This window comes from Panthera pardus, unplaced genomic scaffold (genome assembly GCF_024362965.1).
Source record: "Panthera pardus isolate Hobbes unplaced genomic scaffold, ASM2436296v1 HiC_scaffold_24, whole genome shotgun sequence".
NCBI classification, from domain to species: domain Eukaryota; kingdom Metazoa; phylum Chordata; class Mammalia; order Carnivora; family Felidae; genus Panthera; species Panthera pardus.
The window spans coordinates 103,746,379-103,771,079 of record NW_026526810.1 but is presented as its reverse complement, the minus strand read 5'-3'; the positions used below and the strand labels follow the sequence as shown (position 1 = coordinate 103,771,079).

The 24,701-nt window shown below is 35.7% G+C and overlaps 1 protein-coding gene across 15 annotated transcripts in view; it reads right to left on the bottom strand.

Moving 5' to 3' along the window:
* Nucleotides 1–24,701, bottom strand: part of FUT8 (fucosyltransferase 8) — a 310,615-nt gene that overhangs the window by 132,383 nt on the left and 153,531 nt on the right. The window lies entirely within an intron of this gene.

Sequence of the window (24,701 nt, the reverse complement as noted above, 5' to 3'; positions counted from 1 at the left end):
TCAGACCTGCTGTAGCAAAATCTGAAAACTATTTCATAATACTTAACACCACAGCACACCATTTTAATGAATTCAATCATCATGGTCTCTTTTTAACTTGCTGTCTTATCAAAGAAATCACCATTTGCTGTTATTTTCTTAATTTCTGAACAAAGGATAACACTCCCTCTTACCTCTGAAAAAGTCTCCAATCAATCTTTTTTTAGAGTGTTGGAAAAGTCTTTAAAGGAATTTTATTCCAGTGCTGTGTGCATGTTTGAATATAAATGAGAATTTATTCTCTACCATCACAAAGAGAAAGACCTTCAAGGTTAGGCCTCTACCAGTCTATGCATTAGCTCGTGCAATGAATATACACAATGTAACCAACAACTACCTTAATGACTAAAAAGAATCAATGATCATGCCTACATGTGACCTACAATTAGTTAACAGTGTATTCACTATTCCACTTTCACACAGATACAGCAGACAGAGACAGCATAAGCAATGCAATTAATACCCCTGCAGGCCCATCTCTTGGTCTTTCCTTCCTTTCAAAGACTGGTAATGAGATAGTTAGAATCTACAGCCCTTAATTATTAACTACCATGGGTTTTTACAATTTTAAACAATCATTCAAGTTTTGAATCTGATATATATAATAATATATATTTAATATATATAAATAATGTAATATTTAATAACATTAAAAAGGTTTCACATTACATACCAGAATATACTGTATCAATGACACTACTTACTCTGCTCAGGTGAGACATGTAATTCCCATGGCCACACTTCAATATCTACCCCAATATCATCTGTAATGTTAATACTGTATTCTAACCCATATATGTGCGCCCTAAAATTGCATTATATGCCAAGTACATCACTAGCCCTTTCATGACTAATATTTCTTATTGGCTATCTGCAATGTCTAATGCATATCTTAATTATATGCTTCTTGAGATCAGGGGAAGGCCAAAGTAATTTTCTTGGCATAGCTTCATATACTATTAGGAACTTAGTAAGTGCATTTTAATAAAAAGAAAGAGAAAATTTACATACTTAGATTCTAAGTCTAAAACTACTTCACTCTGTAATAGTAACCAGGTTGCTTTACATTTCTGTGACCACCTATAAAGTGAGTGATAACTGTTCCTCTTGCCCAGGAATATTAAGTCAAACAATTAATGTTTGAGAGGCATCCACTTTATGGTGATACACAGTATTCTCTACTACTTCAGCTCCACTGCCTATTAGGAATTCACAGATATTTCATGTGTTATTTAATATAATGATCACAGCAGCGCTAACGAGATAAGGCATTAAATGGACAGCCACTGGCCACCTTCTTTCAGCACTAACCCCTGCTACTACCTAAAGAGTAGCCAATGTTTGTACTATGTAACTAACCCTTTCTCCCTTCCCCATAGTTCATTGGGCAGGATGTATACAACTGAGATAAGCTGGGCCTATTAGTTTCTTTCTCCTGGAAATTTAGAATATAGACTGAGAGCCAGGACATAGTCTCAGCTGGTCACTCAAACTGAAGTTATGTAAATCGAGGAGTTGTGGATTCCGATGTTTGGCCATGTGCACACTAAAGCAATGAAAAGTGATCTGCAGAAAGAGGGGGGGAGAAGAATTAGGTAGATACACAAAGAGAATCAGAAATGAGATGGGAGACATAAAGCATAAATAAGGAAGATAGACAGAGAGATGACACAGACAGATGAGACAGAGAAACAAATGCAAAGACAAAGACAGAAACAGAGATTAAAGGTCTGGGTTTCTATTAGCTTTCCAATTGTGTTTCTAGACTCCTAAAAGGTTTTGACTTGCATCCTGCCCTTGGGTTCCAAAGGATACCCATGTATTTCTTACAAAAGAATCCCATCTTGTGCTCAAGTTTATTTCTGTGATCTGAAAAAACAAAACAAAACCAACCAACCAAACAAACAAACAAACTTTGACCAAGAAGTTTAATTTCTTGGTTTATAAATGAAGAAACTAGGGTCAGAAAGAATAAGTAACTCACCTAGTTAATAATTAAATAACAGAGATGAATATAATTTCAAATGTCTCTAATTAAGACAGCCTGACTGAATGTATGAATGAAGTTCACTTCATTCAAGCTGGTACATACAAGCCGGTATGCTAAATGCAAACATATACAAACTAAAGAGTTAAGTATCAAGAAGATGTAAAACAAGAACCTTAGGCAAAGTAAACTGTAATTCTCACCTGAAATTAAAGGTAATATATGTAAATATATGTATGTATATCCTAGGCACAGGATGCATCAAGGTATTAGAACTTGGCTCCAAATTTACAGGTCTTCAATCTGACTTACTTTCTCTACTTCTCTGTTACCACCTGAACCTATCATCTTTCCATCCAAGTTACATTTTTTAATGTTCCTGATAAGCAAATAACAGCCGTGATAGACAGCAATTTACTTTCTTTAATCTTTTGAATCAGGAGTTTTAAGGTTTGGTATTAAGAAATAAACAAAGATTCTTAGCTGCCTAATTCAGATCTAATTTAAAAGGTTTAAAGAAAATAAATGTGAAACACTGTTTTCTTAAATATCTGCCTACTCTACACAACAAAGATGAGACCCTCCATATGAAAACAACATTGGGAAGCACCAATGATCTCTATGTGCTGATTAGCCATTAAAAACCAAGTTACTGGGCACCTGGGTGGCTCAGTCAGTTAAGCGTCCAACTTCAGCTCAGGTCATGATCTCACGGTTCGTGAGTTCAAGCCCCTCAACGGGCTCTCTGCTGTCAGCACAGAGTCCACTTCAGATCCTCTGCCCCCCTCCTCTCCCCCTTACCCCTTTCTCTCTCTCTCAAAGATAAACAAACATTAAAAATAATTTGAAAAGTTACTGTGCTCACTCTCTGCCCCTCCCCCACTTGCACATACTTGCGTGCTCTCTCAAAATAAATAAACGTTAAAAAACAGTTATTATAGATGCTAAATGCATTACATTTGACTCAGCGTTCTCCTTTCTCTTTTATGCTTATTATGTTCAGCAATCCAAATAATTCAATATAACTTCTATTGTCTAGAGTCTATAAGCCATTTGTCAAAGCTTTATTAAGTCTTCCTGTTGGTTATAAAGAGCAGTGTAGGTTTTTATATTTTTTCACAGTGATGGCTATCATAGTTACCTGACCTACAAAAAATATTATGGTTAATATCTTCCACAATGACATGAGAATACTAAATTTCAGAAGGAACCACTACATAATTACTGACAAGAATTCTCCATGTACATCATAAACACAAAAAAATCCACAATACAAAGGACCACAGCCCTAAATGGAGCCCAAATATGTAAAAGGAATACTTTTACCAAAGGGGTAAAAGGCAGATCAACAAAATCTTAAAAAAAAAAAAAAGATGGTATCTAAGTATGCTAACCTTCAATCATAAAATTACCAAATCTACAAATAAGTATGTCTATTGTATGATTTATACAAAATATCATCCTAAATTCCAATTAACTTACACAACATGCACTATCTCCAAGGTAATACAGGGGATCAAAGATACAATAGGCATGATAAACATGTCTAAGATGACAGTTACTAGCTAAGAATATAGGAATGATTTTTAGTCAGATACAAATCAGTCACGTTCATTTACTTGCTCATTCACTCATTCATTTGTAGGGCATTTTATTAAAGGGACCAACTTCTGAAGTAGGCACTATAATACAGAGATGAGTAAGATATGGTCCACTCCCTCAAGATACGTAAGATTCAGTTGAAGAAACAACTGTAAAAAGCTTTATTATGCTGGGGTAAGTAAAATGACTAGAGTTAGCCACAGGTACCAGGAGAACACACTCACACACAGAAAACTGAGTGGAATCGGGAAAGGATTCTCAGAGTACAAGCTTGGGTTGAGTCTTAACGGACCAGTAGGACCCACTAAAAGTGCTTAGGAAAGATGGGGGCTGGGGCACCTGGGTGGCTCAGTCGGTTAAGCATCTGACTTCAGCTCAGGTCATGATCTCACGGTTGGTGAGTTCAAGCCCCATGTCAGGCTCCGTGCTGACAGCTCAGAGCCTGGAGCCTGCTTTGGATTCTGTGTCTCCCTCTCTCTCTGCCCCTCCCGTGCTCGCACTCTGTCTCTCTCAAAAATAAATAAACATTAAAAAATAAAAATAAAATAAAATAAAACAAAGATGGGGCTGACTCATCAAAATAGTAAAATGTGCAAAGGGAACAGAGGCAGGAAGCATGGTACTTCTGGAGAACTGTAAATTGCTCAATAAAGCAGAAGTTTAGAATGTAAATTAGGAATACTGAGAATAAAGGTTAGTGAAGTAAGCAGAGATCATGAAATACCAACATTACTATAAATCTATCCAAAAATAATGAAGTACGTTTTATGTCAAAATATTTCAGAATAGCATAAAATTTCCAGAAAAAAAAAAACCACATAAATTCAAAATGAAAGAAATCATGTGTTCATCATGAATAAAAATATGGATATGCAACCAAAAATGAGTATTCATAACTTTAAATATTAAATTTAAATTGGATAGAAGAAAAAATCTGGTTAAAGTGACCATTCTGACATTTATGCTCCTCTCAAGCTATGCCTCTGTGGAGCAAAGTACACTAAGTACATCGTCCTATTTCCTACACCTCAGAGGCACATTCAACTCCCTGACTTACAGTTACAGCAATGAGATTCTAATGGCCTCAGCCAGATGTAATGCACAAAGTAAGCTGTATTCTCTCAAGACTCAGAAAATAAAAATCTGTCCAAATATCAACACATATCTTTCTTTAACCAAATTTTTGTGTAAATATGCAAAAGTCCTGTTAGAAAACAAAGAACTTGGGGGACCTGTGTGGCTTAGTTGGGTGAGACTCCCACTCTTGATTTCACCTCAGGTCATGATCTCGTAGTTCGTGGGATCAAGCCCCTTGTCAGGCTCTGTGTTGACAGTGTGGAGCCTGCTTGGGATTCTCTCTCTCCCTCTCTCTGGCCACCCCCACTCATGTTCGCTCACTCTCTATCTCAAAATAAAAAATTAAACGTTTTTTTTTAAAAAGCAAAAAACTCCTAAATAAGTATCTCCTTGCTGATTTGGCAATAATGGCATCATTCAAGGAAGAAAAAATGGGTAGAACAAAAAAGGTAAAAATGATTGACATCTATTAATAAGAAAACATACCAACTCACATAGCACACATAGATGAATTATGAAAAACAATCCTAATAAGTTTTAATTGGAAAACAAGGCTGGAATGGATAACCTGAAATCTATACATGTTGGTTTATATTCTTTGACATAAACAAGTACAGCAATATTTTATTCACATTCTCCTTTCAAGGCTCTTGCTGTTAATAAAAGCTTCGGCTGCATAAGTGAGTCAATATAAATCTTACAAAAGCAGCAATCTTCCTAAAATGAATAAATAGAAGGTTCCCAATAAGTGCTTTTGAGCTAATATGAACTTCACCTCCATCATATTGTATGAAGTTCTACATTTAAGGGAACAAGATGTGAATATTTATTACACTAGTAAACTCTGCCAGGTGTCTGAGACCAATTGGTCATGATAAACTCCCCAAAATAATTCATTGGTAGTAAACTATCTCTTTTTCTGTTACACATTTTCTCCGTCAGGATTTAAATATCAAATTTTTATACTTTAAGACAGTGGTTCTTAATCTTTTTCCATCCCTTTACTTTGAGCCTATGTGTCTCCTTAAAGCTGAAGTGGTCTCTTGTAAGTAGCATATAGTTGAGTTTTGTCTTTTCAACCATCTAGTCACTCCGTCTTTTGCCTGGAGAATTCAATACATTTACACTGAGAGTAATTATTTATAAGTAAGGACTTACTAATGCCATCTTATTAACTGTATGTATTAAAGGTATACATCAGATCCATCTAGACAGTTTGTTAAAATAAATTACTTAGCCACATCTCTAGAGTTTGTGATTCAACAGGCCGGGGGTGGGGTGGGGGAGGGCGCTGAGCAATTGGATTTGCAAGAAGTTCCCCAGGGGCGCCTGGGTGGCTCAGTTGGTAGAGTGACCGACTTCGGCTCAGGTCACAATCTTACAGTTTGTGAGTTCGAGCCCCATGTTGGGCTCTGTGCTGACAGCTCAGAGCATGGAGCCTGCTTCAGATTCTGTGTCTCCCCCTCTCTCTGCTCCTCCCCTGCTCATGCTCTGTGTGTCTCTCTCCCTCTCAGTAATAAATAAACATTAAAAAATTTAAGAAAAAAAAGAAGACAAGTTCCCAAGTAATTTTATGCTACTGTCAAATGACCATACTTTGCAGGGGAAAATGGGGGAATCGGTGATATAAGTTTAAGAGTACACTTATCCTGATGAGTGTTGAGTAATATATAGAATTGTTGAATCATTATATTGTATACCTGAAAATAATACAACACTACATGTTAATTATACTTGAAATAAATAAATAAATACCGACCACACTTTGAAAAGCACTGTTTGGGAGTGGTTGCATGAAAACAGTCTATTTACAAACCAATATAGCATCACTCTTCCAATTTTTTTTATATCAAAAAGAAAAATAAATTTGCTTAGATGAAGAACACAGAGTGTGGTAAAATTATTTTCAACTTTTCCTTTACATTAGACATAACATGTATTGGGGTGCCTGGGTGGCTCAGTTGGTTGAGCATCAAACTTTGGCTCAGGTCATGATCTCCCGGTTTGTGAATTCAAGCCCCTCGCCGGGCTCTGTGTTGACAGCTCAGTGCCTGGAGTCTGCTTCAGATTCTGTGTCTCCCTATCTCTCTGCCCCTCCCCCACTGGCACACACACTCTCTCAAATATAAAATAAACATTAAAAAAAATTAAATACAGTATGTAAACCATACTGTTTCTAACTTATAAGGTTACAAAAACATTCATCAACTGCAAGAGCAAACCATGATCTCACAAAGCTTTTAAATTTTAAACATCATCAATAACCTTAGCAGTTAAACTAAAAGAAGCATCTCCTAGCCTAGTGATGTTAGTCTAGCCTAATATCTTCTTTCCTAGTGACTGGGTATTTGGGGAGGGGGAAACAGGATTCAGTAAAGAGAAAAGATGCACAATAGCAAGCTACATGGCATGCCCTTTAAACATCCATCCTCCTATAATTACCATCAGTCCTGCCAATTTTTACACTTTGATATAAAGATATGGATATAATTTTCCTAAAGTCCAAATACTCCATAGAAAAAGTCAAGATGCTTCCCGAATTAATTCCAAGAATCTTCCCTTGAAGCAGTTTGGATTCAAAACCAAAAAAATAAGTAAATAAAAACCAATCAGATTAATCAGGATGAAATAAAAAACATCCTTACAATGAATTTCTCTGGGATATTTTAGTATTAAAACTCTAAGTAAATGCATTCCTAAAAATATACTCAAAACTTACTCTCTAGGAGGCACTCTGTTCAATACTGTGGAAGATACAAAGATGAATGAAATAGCCCCTACTCTCAAGGTAGTTAGCAATAAAGAGGTTAAGATAAAAACAAGTAAAATACCTGAGAGCTTCCAACAAGTATTATAAGAGATAATTTTAAGCAAGAAGGAAATTGAGGAAAGTCTTTAGGAAGCAGCTTATTGGTCAGAGGCCCTGAAAAATGGACAGAACCTCAATGGACAGAGAAAACGCAGGCGAAGGGAGGAGAGTATGAATATATGAACATTTATACATGCATAGAGCATATATCAGAAACAGCATTCTCTTTGGGTTTAAGCTTTGAACATAAGATACAATTTATTTGCCTTGTTTTCTAAATAGAGAAGTTTCAAATATTTAAATTAAGTCTGTTATATCTTTGAACATTAATACAACCCATAATTCAGTTAGCACATGCCTGCTTGTTTTCACTTGCTAGACTAGTACTAAATGCTCATCTAACTTAAGATTTCTTACCTGATTACAGATTATCCCTTTAAAGATGATTGTTCTACTATATAATATCGTATACCATAGTTAAGATAAATGGTCATTAAAAAAACCATTTGCCTAACTTATTATTTCTACAAAACCTGATTTCCTTTAAATGAATTAGATCAGGCATGACATCTGTTCTGATGCAGTGGTCTCTGTATACACATTACTAGAAATATAACAGAAACCAAAATAAAATGAACACCAAATGTAACTTCCCTTAAAGGATGATCAACAATAGATTTATCAGTCTCTATATAACTATACTACAATGTCAGTAATAAACTTTAGAATACCTTAGCAAATGGTATATGTAGTGAAAGTATTTGTGTGTACTGGTGTATGTGTGGCTCTAATCTACATGTAAGGAGTAATAAAATATTTTATTAGGGAATAAGCCCTTCAAGATTGGCTTATATTTTGTTGCTGATAATTTTTGTATATTCATCAGGGATGCTGGTCTCTAGTTTTCTTTTTTTGTAGAGTCCTTCAGGGTAATGCTTTTGGTATCAGGGTAATGCTGGCCTCATAAAATTAGTTTGAGAGCGTTCCCTCCTCTTTAATGTTTTGGCCCATACAATTAATAAGGTGGCATTAGTAACTCCTTAAATATCAGTAATTACTCTAAGTGTAAATGTACTAAATTCTCCAATCAAAAAACATAGAGTGACTAGATGGACAAAGAAACAAAACCCAGTCATGCCTGGGAGGATCAACATATTAAACCTCCAACTTCAGCTCAGGTCACGATCTCACGTTTCGTGAGTTTAAGCCCCATGTCGGGCTCTGTGCTGACAGCTCAGAGCCTGGAGCCTGCTTCAGATTCTGTGTCTCCCTCTCTCTCTGCCCTTCCCCTGCTCATACTTGGTCTCCCTCCCTCTCAATAAATAAATAAACATAAAAAATTAAAAAAAAAAAATAGCTACCTGCTGCCTACAAGAGACTCACTGTTTTAAGGACATAAAGAGGCTCAAAATGAAAGGATGGAAAAGATATTCCATGCAAGTAGAAACCAAAAGAGAGTAAGGATAGCTATATTTATATCAGACAAAATAGATTATAATCCAAAGACTTTTAAAAGAGACAAAGAAGGTAATTATAAATGATAAAGGGATCAATCCACTAAGCAATGTAAATATACAGGCACCCAACATCAGAGAACCAAAACACATTAAGCAAATACTAACAGAAATGAAGGAAGAAACAGGCAACAATACAATAACAGTAGACTACTTTAATGCCTTATTTTGAACCATGAACAAATCATTCATTCAGAAAATCAATAAGGAAACACTGGACTTGAACCACTTTTTTGACAAAAAGGACCAGACACATACAGAATATTATATCCAGCAGCAGCAGAATACACATAGCTTTCAAGTGCACATGGAACATTCTCCAGAGTAGATTAGAACAGGTCACAAAAAAAGAACACTGAAATCATACAAAGTATCTTTTCTGACAACAATGATATGAAACTAGAAATTAATTAAGAAAAAAGAAATATCTGCTATAAACAATCTAACTTTACACTGCAAGTAAACAAAAAAGAACAAACTAAGCCCAAAGTTGGCAGAAGAAAGGAAATAATAGAGCAGAAATCAATGTAATAGAGATCAGAAAAACTACAGAAAATATTAATGAAATTAGGTGCTGATATTTTGAAAAGACAAAATTGACAAATCTTTAGCCAGACTAGGATAAAGAAAGGATCAAACAAATAAAATTATAAATGAAATAAGAGAAATTACAACTGATACCACAGAAACTCAAAGGATCTTAAGACTACTAGTAGTATCAATAAAATGCCAACACAAATGGAATAACCTAGAATACTTAAATTCCTGCAAACATTCAACCTACCAAAATTGAATAATGAAGAAACAGTAAATCTAAAAAGACCAGTTACAAGTCAGGAGACTGAATCAGTAATCAAAAACCTGCCAACAAAGAAAAGCCCAGGACAAGATTGTTTCACTGATGAATTCTACCAAACGTTTGAAGAATTAATGCGAATCCTTCTTAAACTTTCAAAAAATAAAGGGGGAGAGATTACTCCTAAACTCATTTTATGAGGCCAGCAGTGCCCTAAGTCCAAAGCCAAGAAAGGATTCTACAAGAAGAAAACTACAGATTAATGAATTTGGATAAAAAATTTCTCAATATAAGCAAATCTAATCCAAGAGCATATTAAAGGGATCACAACCATGAACAAGTAGGATATCCCCAGGATGCAAGGATACTTCAATATATCCAAATCATTAAGTGTGATACACCATATTAATAGAATGAAAGACAAAAATCATATGATTATCTCAATAAATTCAGAAAAGTATTTGACAAAATATAACATCCTTTCATATAAAAAAACACGAAAAAAATGGGTGCATAAGAAACATATCTCAACATATTAAAAGCTACATATGAAAAACTCATAGCAAACATCACACTTAATGGTGAAGGGTTGAAAGCTTTTCCTCTAAGATCAGCGAGAAGCAAAGGGATGCCCACTCTCACTACTCCTGTTCAACACAGTAGGGGAAGTACTAGCCAGAGCAATTAGGTAAGAAAACGAAATAAAAGGCATCCAAATCAGAAAGGAAAAAGTAAACTTGTTTTTGTTTGCAGATGACAGGATCTTGTAGATATAAAATCCTAAAGCCTCCACTAAAAAAAACAGTTTTTAAACTGTTTTAAAACCAATCACCAAATTTAGTAAAATAGCAGGATACAAAATAAACATACAAAAATCAGTTGTTTCTATACACTAATCACAAAACGTGAAAAATTTTCTTAGAAATTCCATTCACAACAGCATCAGAACAATAAAATACTTAGGAATAGATTTAACCAAAGAAGTGAAAGATCTGTACACCAAGACTCTAATGCAAGAAATGGAAGAAGACATAAATGGAAAGATATCCCATGTTCACAGATGAAGAGATTATTGTTAAAATGTCCATACTACCCAAAGCAATCTACAGATTCAATGCAATCCCCAACAAAATTCCAATTGCATTTTTCACAGAAATAGAAAAAACAATCCTAAAATTCGTATGGAACCACAAAAGTTGCTGAATAGCCAAAGCTATCTTAAGGAAGAATGAAGTTGGAGGAATCACAGGTTTATTTCCCACTATACTGCAAAGCTATAGTAATCAAAACAGTATGGTACTTGCATAAAAACAGAGACCAATGGAAAAGAATCAAGAGCCCAGAAAAAAACCCTCACATGTTTAGTCAACTGCTTTTTTGACAAGGGAGCCAAGATTACTCAATGAAGAAAAGACAGTCTCTTCAATAAATGGTGCTGGGGAAACTGGATAACCACATACAGAACAATTAAGTTGAACCCTTATCATACATCACTAACAAAGGTAACTCAAAATGGACTAAAGACTTCAGAACTGAAACCACAGCAGTGCCTGGATGGCTCAGTCAGTCAAGCATCCGACTTCAACTCAGGTCATGATCTCACCGTCTGGGAGTTTGAGCCCCATGCTGGGCTCTGTGCTGACAGCTCAGAGCCTGGAGCCTGCTTCAGATTCTATGTCTCTCTCTCTCTCTGCAACTCTCCCTCCCTCTCTCAAAAATAAAGATTTGAAAAATAAAACAATAATACTGTATTGTATACTTGGAAGTTGCTAAAAGAGATCTTAAGAGTTCTCACCACATACACATACATACATAGACATGGGTAATTAAGTAACTAACCTTATTGTGGTAAACATTTCACAATAACCTTAAACTTTCATAATGTTATGTGTCAATTATATCCCCATAAATCTGGGGAGAAAAGCCAATATCCCAAAGGAAACAGTAATATTAAGCTCTTCAGCCAACTTTATTTCCGATGAAAGTTTATTAGCTAAAAAGACTCAAGAAATATTATTTCATTGTTATAGAACATTAATTTAATATACACGAAAATGTGAACTGTAGAAGCACTTTGTGAACAACATGTAAAAATCTAGTAAACCCAGTAATCTATAATCTTTGGGATGGTGTGTTAGGCTTAGGTTCCAAAACCACACAGTATCCAGAGGCTGATTCAAATATTCTCTGATACCTTAACAGAAGATTGACCAAATTCAGGAATTAGAATAATGCCACAACTGCCTTAAGAGAACTTTTTACACAAGACATTGCTAGAACACCTAAAAGGTTAGAGAGCGAGGACTTCACGAGAGTTACAGAATAGGTTGTGTGACTGTTTTTGCACATGCATACACTGACCTCTAGTTTGGGGAAGATACCAATAGCTATCAAAAATAAAATAATAATGATTGATCAACTGGCTTAGGTTACTTTGCAACCAATCTTCTATGTATGCGTGTATGCATGTGTTTGTGTGTGTGTGTGTGTGTGTGTGTGTGTGTGTGTGTGTGTGTGTGTGTAGAGTATGTAATGCTAACAGTACTGTAGGGAGATATACTCTCCAAAATGCTGGGAAGCCAGAGTCATATTTATTATTGAAGATATCTTGAAATGAATTTTGTTTTATTCTCAAGGATCAGAATAGGGTTTTACTGATGTTAGGTGTGGCCAAGAATGTCTAAGATCTTAAAGTGTACATATACCCTTAAATGGAAATGCATAGATTGTTTGTATACATTCTTCCAAAAAGGTGACATTAGTTCCAGGTATAAAAAGATTACAGTATTAACAGCAAATAGACTTAGAGCTAGCAAGACAATACCTTGTGTAGACAATTGCACAGGCAGTTTATGGGACCATCAGGGACTCTAAAGGGCCAAAGGAAGCTACATTTAGACATATTACATCTATTCCTACTCCATGTGGCCACCCCACTTCTAATAAGCTTATGTATGATTGACCAAATAGGGAACTTAAGCTAATCTTACAGCATGTGGTTTCTTCCCATAGATCCATGACCCACGTAAAACACAAGTACTGATCATAGCAAACTTGTGTCAAATGTGCCATTTGTATTTATTTATACAGATTATAAGCTGTTACTATAGTTGAGCTCAATAAATATTAAACATAGCCCTTATATGCTTATACAGGTATATCCATATAATTTGAAGATGTAATGATTCAAATGGCCATTTCTAATATTGGTATATGGGAACCTCTGATTACAATTAGCAGAAGTAATTATAATATGAAAGAGGGTATTTTGGTCATTATTGGTAGGCTAGTAAAAACATAATGTCCTGTGTAAATATTTAAAAGAAGAGAAACTTGAAAAGGTATAAAAAATGACAGTGTTGGCAGTATACTGAAAATTAGATATAATTTCATAATTCCTTGGAAGATCCTATTTCTGCTTCTGCCACTGACTTGCAGAAAATGACTAAGTCACTTAGCCTCTGTACATATCATGTGGTAAGAAAGATAATATTTTTGAAGTGCTAATGAATACAAATGAGAATTAATATTAAACTGTACTTCTGAATGTCCCTTTTGTCTTTATTTATTTGCAGATTTAGCATTCTGTATTTATTAGGGTAACCTCAGTTTCTCTCTAAACCTTATTAGAGTCTCTTATGCCATTTCTGAGGCGAAACATCTCTGACAAGCAACACCTTTTGCACAGTTTAAAAGAACAAACCACTAGATTAAAATCAAACTTATTTGAACCAGCAACAAGAAAAGCAGTGTGCTATTTTATACTATACTTTCTTCTACCCATTGTAATTCACAAACTCACTATGTCAAAATCTTTTTATATTTACTCTTCAGACAGCTTTGTCTAGAATATTAATCTCTGAAACTAAACAACCATTTTTTCATGATTTTAAATGAATGAATTATAAAATGTCAATATGACAATCTCAAAACTAAAGCAAACATCTTCACAATGAAATAAGTCTTCCCAAAAGAAATGTAAGAGCCCAGAAAGTTGTTTTCCAAACAACTACTAAATTATGTACCATCTATATAAATCAGGTGACACTGAAATTGATGACTATAGCCATATTTCTTGCTATTATTATCTTCAATTATCAAGAAGAGCTTGGAACTATTATCAAATATTCCATAACACCAGGATAAAACAATAAAGGATAATATGTAAAGAATGTTTAATCCAGCCCTAAACTCAAATATTCATACATTTTAAAATTCACTTTGTCTCTATAGAATTTATAAAGTTTTTATTCATTTAGTTTTTGAGAGAGAGAGAGAGAGAGAGAGTGCATGTGAGTGAGAGACAGTGACAGAGAATCCCATGAGGTGCAGAGAGAGGGAGAGAGAGAGAGAGGGAGACATAGAAGGAGAGAAAATGCAGAAACCGGACTGGGGTTCAAGCTCACCTGGAGCAGGCCTCGAGCTCACCCAATGCGGGGCTTGAACTCACCAACCGTGAGATCATGACCTGAGCTGAGGTCGGATGCTTAACTGACTGAGCCACCCAGGCACTCCTCTATAGCATTAATACATGGAAAATAATTCAAACACAAAGTTTAAATTTTTTCAATTGAGTTAAGATTTCAGTATTTTTCTTATGTGACACCTTTCTCAAAGAATGATCCATTCTTGGGGCGCCTGGGTGGCTTAGTCGGTTAAGTGTCCAACTTCAGCTCAGGTCACGATCTCGCGGTCCGTGAGTTCGAGCCCGGCATCAGGCTCTGGGCTGATGGCTCAGAGCCTGGAGCCTGCTTCCGATTCTGTGTCTCCCTCTCTCTCTGCCCCTCCCCAGTTCATGCTCTGTCTCTCTCTGTCCCAAAAATAAATAAACGTTAAAAAAAAAATTAAAAAAAAGAAAAAAAAGAATGATCCATTCTTCCCTAGAGACCTTTTAGGCAGTGATAATAACTAAAATTCCTACATTTTAAATAAAGCTTAAGATGGGGAGTTATAATTCCCATTTCTAAAAGCATATATATAATTCAGTAATGAGAACCAAATTATTAGGAATAAAGCCCATTCTATGCTTCCACTTAACCTAGTGTATTTAACTATTTTATCTCTGCAAAGACAGACAGATCTATCAAATGTGATCATCTATCCCAATCAACTTTCTCCATAGTTTTGATCCTAGGCCCACAGAGGTTAAATAATTTTCTCAAGGTGAAGAGTTACTCTAAAGAACATGTAGGTTTCTGAATTTCAATCCATTGTGCTAAATATGTGACATAAGAAAATTCTTTCTATTAAAAACAATGGAAACAAGTATTCTGAGTTCTACAATAAGTATATAAGGTCATGCACTTTTTAGATTATTAACTACCATTAGCTAAAACTAGATTATCAACTACCATTAGCTAAAATTACTATTTATTGATGAACTACTAATACAAAGGAGGTCTTCTCCATAAGCTTTTAAATCTCATTAAAAGCTTAACAATACTTCAAAATAGAGACTGTTACTGCCATTCTACAAGTGAAAAACCTGAAGATCAGAAAGACTGTAAATCTTTTTTAAGATCAGTTAGTAAGTAGTATACTTGAGGTTCAAATCCAAATCTGAGAAACTCACACTGCATTCATTTCACCAGACTATTCTTTCTAAATATGTTCAATCTCTTACTCATAAATCCCATTTCACTTCTAAATACAAGCTGCTTCAAGAAAGCAGACTGATGAAAATATGGAATAGGTGAACACAGTGTAACAAGTATAAAACAAGAGGAAATCAAAGGTATAAAGTAAGTATATAAAGACTTAAAGTAAACAAAAACATAAGAATGATTCAATAATTGGACACTGACTTACTTAAGAGCATGTTAATAACTCACATGCAACATGCATAACAGTTCAAAGATTAAGAGAGACAAGAGTTAAAAATGAGGACATCCTTAGTCACACAAACTTTTGATCGGCAAACTTTGTATAAAGGGCCAGATAGTAAACAGCTCAGGCTTTGTGGCTACATATGGCCTCTGTTGCATGTTCTCCTTGGAATTTACTTCTTCACCAACCATTTAAAAATGTAAAACCCTACAACCCAGTAATTGCACTACCAGATATTTATCCAAAGGAGACCAAAATGTTGATTCAAAGCGGCACATGCACTCTAATATTTATATCAGTGCTATCAACAATAGCTAAATGATGGAAAGAGCCCAAATGTCCGTCAGTTAATGAACAGATAAAGAAGATGTGGTATACGTATACAATGGAATACTATTTGAAAACCAAAAAGAATGAAATCTTACTATTTGCAAGAATGTGGATGGAACGAGTGTATTATGCTAAGTGAAATAAGTCAGTCAGAGAAAGACAAATATCACAGGATTTCACTCATATGTGGAATTTAAGAAACAAATCAGATAAACATAGGGGAATGGAAGGAAACATAAGATAAAAACAGAGAGGGAGACAAACCATAATAAGACTCTTAAAGACAGGGGAGCCTGGGTCGCTCAGTCAGTTAGGTAACCGACTTTGGCTCAGGTCATGATCTCGCGGTTTGTGGGTTTGAGTCCTGCGTCCGGCTCTGTGCTGACAGCTCAGAGCCTGAAGCCTGCTTGGGATTCTGTGTCTGTCTCTCTCTCTGCCTCCTCTCCCCCACTCACACACATGCTTGCTCTCTCTCCCCCTCTCTCTCTTTCAAAGACAAAACATTTTAGGGGAACCTAGGTGGCCCAGTCAGTTAAGCATTCGACTTCGGCTCAGGGCATGATCTCACGGTTCATGGGTTCAAGCCCCGCACTGGGCTCTGTGCTAACAGCTCAGAGCCTGGAGCCTGCTTGGGATTCTGTGTCTCCCTCGCTCTCCGCCCCTTCCCCGCTCACATCTGTCTCTGTCCCTCTCTCAAAAATAAATAAACATTAGAAAAAATTTTTTAATAAATGAAACATTTTTAAAAGAAGAGAAAGACTCTTAAAGACAGAGAACAAACTGAAGGTTGTTAGAGGGGAAGTAGGCAGAGGATTGGGCTAAATGGGTGATGGGCGTAAAGAGGGCACTTGTTGGGATGAGCACTGGGTGTTATATGCAAGTGATGAATCACTGGGTTCTACTCCAGAAATCAATATATACTGTATGTTAACAAACTTGAATTTAAATAAATAAGTTTAAAAGAGAGAGAGAGAGAGAGAGAGAGAGAGAGAGAGAGAGGTGGAGAGGGAGCCATACAAGTGTTCAAAATAAATAAAAAATAAATAAATAAAAATGTAAAACCATTCTTTGCTTGGGAGCCATTAAAGAAAACAACAACAACAAAGAGGTGGGGAGGGCTGGATTTTCCATTAGGCCTAGTTTGCCATTTAAAGCCAAGCACACACACACACAAAACCCCAGAGAGCCAACCATCTTCAGCAAGTGAGCTACTGTAAGGATCACTGGTAAAAAGGTAGCCAAATTTAATTCACACTTGAATAGTCTGTGACTATTCATATGAAAGCTATACTTACTTGTTTGTGTTCAACTGTTGACTACTTCTGGTTGTTTTTTAATCTATATTTTGAAAACTGAATTAAAAAGTATTCATCAAAAATATCTGTTTCCAAATCAACAGTGATAACTTGTAATTAGATGAACAAAAGGATAAACCATCCACAATGGGAACTTTCTGCATTTATACTTAATTTAAATCAATGCCCATGTTTAAAAGATTACATATGTATACATATAATTACACGAAAAACCCAACACTACAATAAAGGCAAATTCAAAATAATCATATACATAGCGTAGTAACGTAAAGTAACTTTTATCATCCTACTCTTGCCACATTCAATCACTCTCAGTTGGACATAAGGAAAAAAGTTTCCCATTTAGAAATTAAGCAACATACTCTTAAATCACCTGTGGGTCAAAGAAAAAAATAACAATAGAAATTTGAAAATATTTTTAAAAATTTTAATTATTTTAATTACAATTAAGATAGGACATTGTCAAAACTAATGGGATGCAACTTAAAATTGGTGCTTAGAGAGAAATTTAAAGTTCACCAGGCATATATCAGAAAAGAAGCAAGGTTTAAAATCAATGACATAAAATTCTTTCTGAAAAAGCTTTAAAAACAACAGCAAAAAAAAAAAAAAAACCCACAAAAAATAGAGGATGTAAGAAATTATCAAACTAAGTAGAAATCAATAGAAAAAAAACCAAATATATCATTAGAGAAAAAAGCAAAACAAAACAAAAACAACCAGACTCATTCTTGGAAACGGTAAATGAAAATGATAAACTTTTAGCAAGATAAAAGGAGTAAACAAAAATAATCAGTATCAGGAATGAAAAGAAGGACATTACTACAGGTACCACAGGTGTGGAGAACAATATTAAAAAGTCATTATGAACAACTTTATGTTAATACATTTGAAAATGTTGATAAAATGTACACATTCCTTGAAAAATACATCTTACCAAAACTGACATAAGAAAAAATAGAAAATATCAAGAGTCCAATTTCTATTAAAAAGATCAGATCCAGTATTTAAAACCTTCCCATGTCCTCTTTCACTCCCAACTCAACCCTTGCACACCCCTCAAAAGACTCTAGACTCAGAGGGCTTTGCTGGTAGAATTCTAACAAAGATTTAAAATAGAATGAATACCAACTTTATACAAAACCTTCCAGAGAATAGAACTTCCCTGCATAACCTTGCTACCAAAACCCAAAAGGCATTGTAAGAAGGAAAAACTACAGGTATACATGTCTTGTTTAACATAGAAAAAAATTCTGAAATAAAACACTGGCAAATTTAATCCAGCAATATATAAAAAGGCTAGTAAAAATTCCAGGGAGAAAGCATTTGTTTGTCAGACTGGAAAGGCTAGGAATCTTGACCACAAATCTCATTAAAATATTCTCACACAGGGAAGCAACAGTTTCCCTAAGGAAAAATAAGATACTCTTAATAGCATAAGGAATAATGGATGCAGGGTTGCAAAAATGAAAACCACATACATAAGGGAAGGTTACAAGTAGATGGCAGGTGCTCCATACATTCCAACCCATTCACTTGTTCTAGGAATATAAGTATACTCTTTACATGAGAGATGAACAGTTACAGAGATGAGAGCCTAGAGCAAATTTTCCAATCAACCAACAGGAACAAAGACATCCCTACTTTCTAATACCAACTTCTTGAACAGAAGTAAGATATGACCTATGAAACACCCCATCAGTTTCCTTTCTACCCATGTCAATGTTCCACACTTCTGCTGTCTCAGTCAAATTTTCCACCAGAAGAGTCATGCTTTGGCTCTAATCCATCTGGGAAAATTACTGCATAGCTCAGAAAAACAGATAATCCCTAAATTAATTATACATTCTTTGTGGTTTGTAAATGTATAGTTTACAGCTAGCATCTAAATTCCAGAAGAAATTTCTTCTGTTTTCCTGAATCAAACAAACAACCTTATTAGTAGGTCACAAAGTCACATTTGAATTTTCTTTAAGTTGTAATCTCAAAAATAAATGGACCTAGAACAAAAATGAATTAAGTTAAAAGGAAAGCTGTCAATTAAGTACTCTTTAGATTTTACAAGTTCTGTCCAGTTGCAACATCTGGCCTACTTATGGTGCACTGCTCAAGGGCTTTTGAACAAGTTTCAATAATTTTCTAGGTATTTTCTGCTAAATGTCAACCATGACTGAGAGGCAATGTGGCAGATTCAAATTCCAAGAAGCAAAAATTCTGTGAACCGACAGTAATTTCATATTATTAAAGGTTGAGATAAAACAAACATGAAGCATGTAAAGGCATTCCTATAGAATGGCAGGCTAAGAAAGTGATGATCTCTAAGTTTTTAAAAGAAAGACTATGACATATTTACCTAACATGCTGGCAATTAACAAGTAAGAAAGCCATGTCTGCAGAAAGACAAGTAAGAGCACAGAGAAAACATGGGAAAATAAGCAGATGTACATTGGTTCCCAAACCAAAAAATTCAATCATTAATTTAATCTAGGTCAGTATCACCTCATGTGTAGATTAATACTATGTTTCCTAGTTAATTTCATTCCAATGAGGCACATGCCCCAAATTCACCTGAAAATCTAAATCTTACTCAACCATTTTCAATGTGTCATTCCTCTGCTAAAAATCCAACCATACCTCCCTATTACTACCAACAAAGTCTAAACTAAACTCACATCGTGTCAGAACCACGATGATTTGACTTACTCTAGTACTTCTGGAAAGGAGAATTGTGGGTTAAATATGGCTACACATTCTTTGCAGTTCCTCTTTCTCTGCCCTGAATATGGAGTGTCCCTTTCACTTGCATACACTAGTAGAAGGTGGCAGAAGGGACACTGTGTGACTTTGGATACTTGGCCTTTTTCTGCTCTTGCCCTCTTGGAACACTACTATGTAAGACACCTGGACTATCCTGCTGGAAAAGCTACATGGAAGGGAGCAACTGACGACCCCAGCTAATGAGTGAGGTCATCTGGACTGCCTTACCACAATGTAGAAACCACAAGAGCAACCCCAGATTAGAAAAACAACCCAGTTGAGGACAACTTAATGAAATTTTGTTTTAAGTCACTGGGTTTTTACTTTATCTTATATTACATATATGTTTGTGCGTGTGTGTGTGTGTGTGTGTGTGTATACACATAATTTTACGTTGTATATAAACCCAATTTTTAAAAAGAATGCAGTAAGAAAACAAACTTTAATACAAAACCTCAGCTTTTAAAAAACAGGTAACAAATGTGAACAGAGACCTCACAGAAGAATGGCAATTAAGCACATGAAAAAAATGTTCAACATCATTAGCCATGATAGAAATGCAAACTGAGGGGCAGCTGGGTAGCTCAGTCCATTGAGCATCAGACTCTTGATTTTGGCTGAGGTCATGATCTCATAGGTCATAAGTTCGGCCTGCATCAGGCTTTGCACTGAGAGCACAGAGCCTGCTTGCGATTCTTCCTCTTTCCCCTTCTCTCTGCCCCTCCCCCACTAGTGCTCTGTATCTCTCTCAAAATAAATAAACATTGGGGCGCCTGGGTGGCTCAGTCGGTTAAGTGTCCAACTTCGGCTCAGGTCAGGATCTCGTGGTCTGCGAGTTCGAGCCCCGCGTCGGGCTCTGGGCTGACGGCTCAGAGCCTGGAGCTTGCTTCCGATTCTGTGTCTCCCTCTCTCTCTGCCCCTCCCCTGTTCATGCTGTGTCTCTCTCTGTCTCAAAAATAAATAAACGTTAAAAAAATTTTAAAAATAAATAAATAAATAAATGAACATTAAAGAAAAAAAAAAGAAATGCAAGTTGAAGCTACAGTGAGATAATACTACATTTCTGTTAAAACAGCTAAAATAAAAATAACTAACAATAGCAAGTGCTAAGAGTGAGAGCATCTGGAACTCCCAAGCATTGTTGGTAAGAATGCAAAACAATGCAGATAAACTGAAAAACATTTGGGCAACTTCTTAAAAAATTAAAAATGCACTCAAATGACCCAGCCACCCCACTCCTAGATATGTACCCGAGAGAAATAAAAACTTATGTTCCTGCAAAGAGCTATAGAGCAAATGTTATAACAGCTTTGTTCATAATTGTCCAAAAACAAAAACAACCCTAACATCCTTTAACTGGTCAATACATCAAAAAAAAAAAAAAAAAAAAAAAGACAACAATACTGTGATACATCAATACTGTCGAATACTACTCAGTATTAAAAAGGAATTAAGGGGCACCTGGGTGGCTCAGTCGGTTGAGCGTCTGACTTTGGCTCAGGTCATGATTTCACAACTCTGTGAGTTCGAGCCCCACACCGGGCTCTGTGCTGATGGCTCGGAGCCTGGAGCCTGCTTCAGATTCTGTGTCTCCCTCTTTCTGTGCCCCTAACCCAATCGCATTCTGTCTCTGTCTCTCTCAAAAATAAATAAACATTAGAAAAAAAAAATTTTTTTTAAATAAAAAAATAAAAAGGAATTAAAATAATACTCAGGAGAAAGAAAAAAAACTACCAATACACACAATAACATTAATGAATCCCAAGTACATTATACTAAATGAAAAAAAAAAAAGATACAGGGGCGCCTGGGTGGCTCAGTCGGTTAAGCATCTGACTTCGGCTCTGGTCATGATCTCACAGTCCGTGAGTTCGATCCCCGCGTCGGGCTCTATGCTGACAGCTCAGAGCCTGGAGGCTGCTTCAGATTCTGTGTCTCCCTCTCTCTCTGACCCTCCCCTGTTCATGCTCTGTGTCTCTCTGTCTCAAAAATAAATAAACATTTTTAAAAATTTTTTTTAAAAAAAGATACAAAAGGAGACAAACCACATTATTCTACTTAGGAACAGAATAAAATGCAGGAGAGAAAATAGATCAGTGGGTATTAGGGACAGAAGGTAAGGCTAGAATTTGACCACAAATGGGCACAACAGAATTCTGGTGGGAGGTAGAATTCTTCTATAATTTGATTGTGGTGGTAGTTACACGACTGTAAGTATTTGCCACAATTCATACACCTATGTGCTAAAAAAAAAAAAAAAAAAAAATTTAATGTATAAAAATTATTCATCAATAAGTCAGTATTAGACACACACACACACACACACACACACACACACCCCAACCTCCCAAACTTTGTGCATAAACATTTGTATCCCTCAGAATAATGATTTTTAAATTATTTTCCTAAATATGTAGTACAATCAACAAAATTATCAAATTCTAGCTGAAGAACTGGTTAGATGTTTTTAAAACTAGTGTCCTAAATCTTAAAAATTGTAATTTCAAGCTTCTGAGTTGCTTTCCAAACCCAATCCATATGCCTCATCTGAAAGAAATGACCTAGTTTTACAGACATGAATTACTCCTTTTTGGTCTAGCTTATGAACACATTTTTTTTTTTTTTAAATAAGAAAAAGACATAGCAAATTGGGTACAAAATGTTACAATGAGAGGGGGAAAAAACACCAACACCAGTAGCACATCTACTGTTCTTCCTTTCATGCCAGGGTTTCTAAAATGGAATCCCTCTGGCTAAAACACAAATGTCCCTACCCGTAAAGTTGATGGAAAGACCTGAGGAGGTTTTTGTCCCTAATGAGGGAAAATAATTACTTATTTATTTTCCTAAAATTACAGCTCTCTCTATAAAAACTAACTCAAACCGTGTTTTCAGATTATATTTACAATATTAAAGCATGACGTACTGTCTCAGCTCTTAGTTGTCTCTACATTTGAACACAGTAGTTGAGAATTTAATTTCAACACAAATGAATATAAATAAAGTGGCTTACAAAAACCCAAAGATCACTCCACAGAAGAAACAACTATTATTAGAGGCAAGCTTTCTTTCATACAACACAAACAAAATACTTGGCAGTCAGAAATAAACCAACTGAAGTATCAGTATTGAAGTTGGAATGAGGAGAAAAACAATCAATTACTTACGAGCCTAAATTGTTAAGAAGCAAAATCTTTTCCGAGGAGCAATGATTCCCAGGATGTAGAATAAGATTTTACTACAATCAAAGCATATCCCAAATTAGCCCAGCATCTACTCTTGGCGATCTCCTACATGAGATTTTAGTTGAGATTTCTGAATCAGTGACTTCTCTCTGGTTTCTATTCGCAGAGGCAACACATTTCATCAGAGTCCAGACTTTCAGGTCATACTGCTAGGAAGCAAAGTAAGCTCCACCACTTGTGGAAAGTATAACTTTGGGAAAAATTAAATTACTTAATATCCCTTTCATACCTCATCTGTAAAATGGTTATAAAAATAGTACCAGCATCTCATAAAGAAATTTATGAAATTTAATGAGATAATCCACGCAAAGCCCTTGGCGCAGTACCTGGCACATGATAAACTTGATAAATGATAGCTATTATTATTAACCTCTAAATTATCAACCTTTGGGGCGCCTGGGTGGCTCAGTCGGTTAAGCGTCCGACTTCGGCTCAGGTCATGATCTCACGGTCCGTGGGTTCGAGCCCCGCGTCGGGCTCTGTGCTGACAGCTCAGAGCCTGGAGCCTGTTTCGGATTCTGTGTCTCCTTCTCTCTGTGACCCTCCCCCGTTCATGCTCTGTCTCTCTCTGTCTCAAAAATAAATAAACGTTAAAAAAAAAATTTTTTTTTAATAAAATAAAATAAATTATCAACCTTTGATTCTCATAACAAATGACTGAGAAGACTCTATTGAGAGATCACCTTCTCCATGATACTCCCAGGCTCCCGCCCAAAAGGAAATAAAAGGATATATAAATGCAAGAAGTTCTCTGTCCACTTTCTAATCCCTAATTACTTTGTATTTTACCGCATGGTACTACTTCTACAAATGACAGGAATAATTTTTCATTCATTGTATAAAATTCTTAAAACCTAGCATTTTCTTCCATAGAACATAAAAGGACCAAAAATAATATTATGGTGAAGAAAAAAGTTGAGAGAAAGAAGTGAGTTCCAAAGAAAGTGCACAAGCAGTGGCAGTGGGGAGGTAAGGGAATCAGAGAACCATAGAAGTCTTTCCTCAAGCTCCAAAAGCATGTGACTCTGCCAACTACATTCTTTTTTCACAGACTGCTACTCAGCTTCCACACCCTAGCATTCTCCCTCTCTCCTTCCCCATCTGCTCTGAAGGCTCTATGCACAGTAGGATGCTTTCACCTTCTACTCCTCAATGTATCTTTCTCAAAAGGGAATGAATTCTGTCCTCTTTTTCTCTACGCTACCTCTCTTAGGGTCAATTACCAACTCTAGAGTAATGACTCTTCATCTCAAATCTTCAAATTCTAGCTTGAGAGACAGCAGGCACTAAACACATAATCACCTTCATATATAAAGCAGAGGAACTAGAATTTAGGAATTATTTGTTCCCTGAAAATACAAGATTTTGTATTTCCTAACAGGTGATGCCTTCCAACATACATG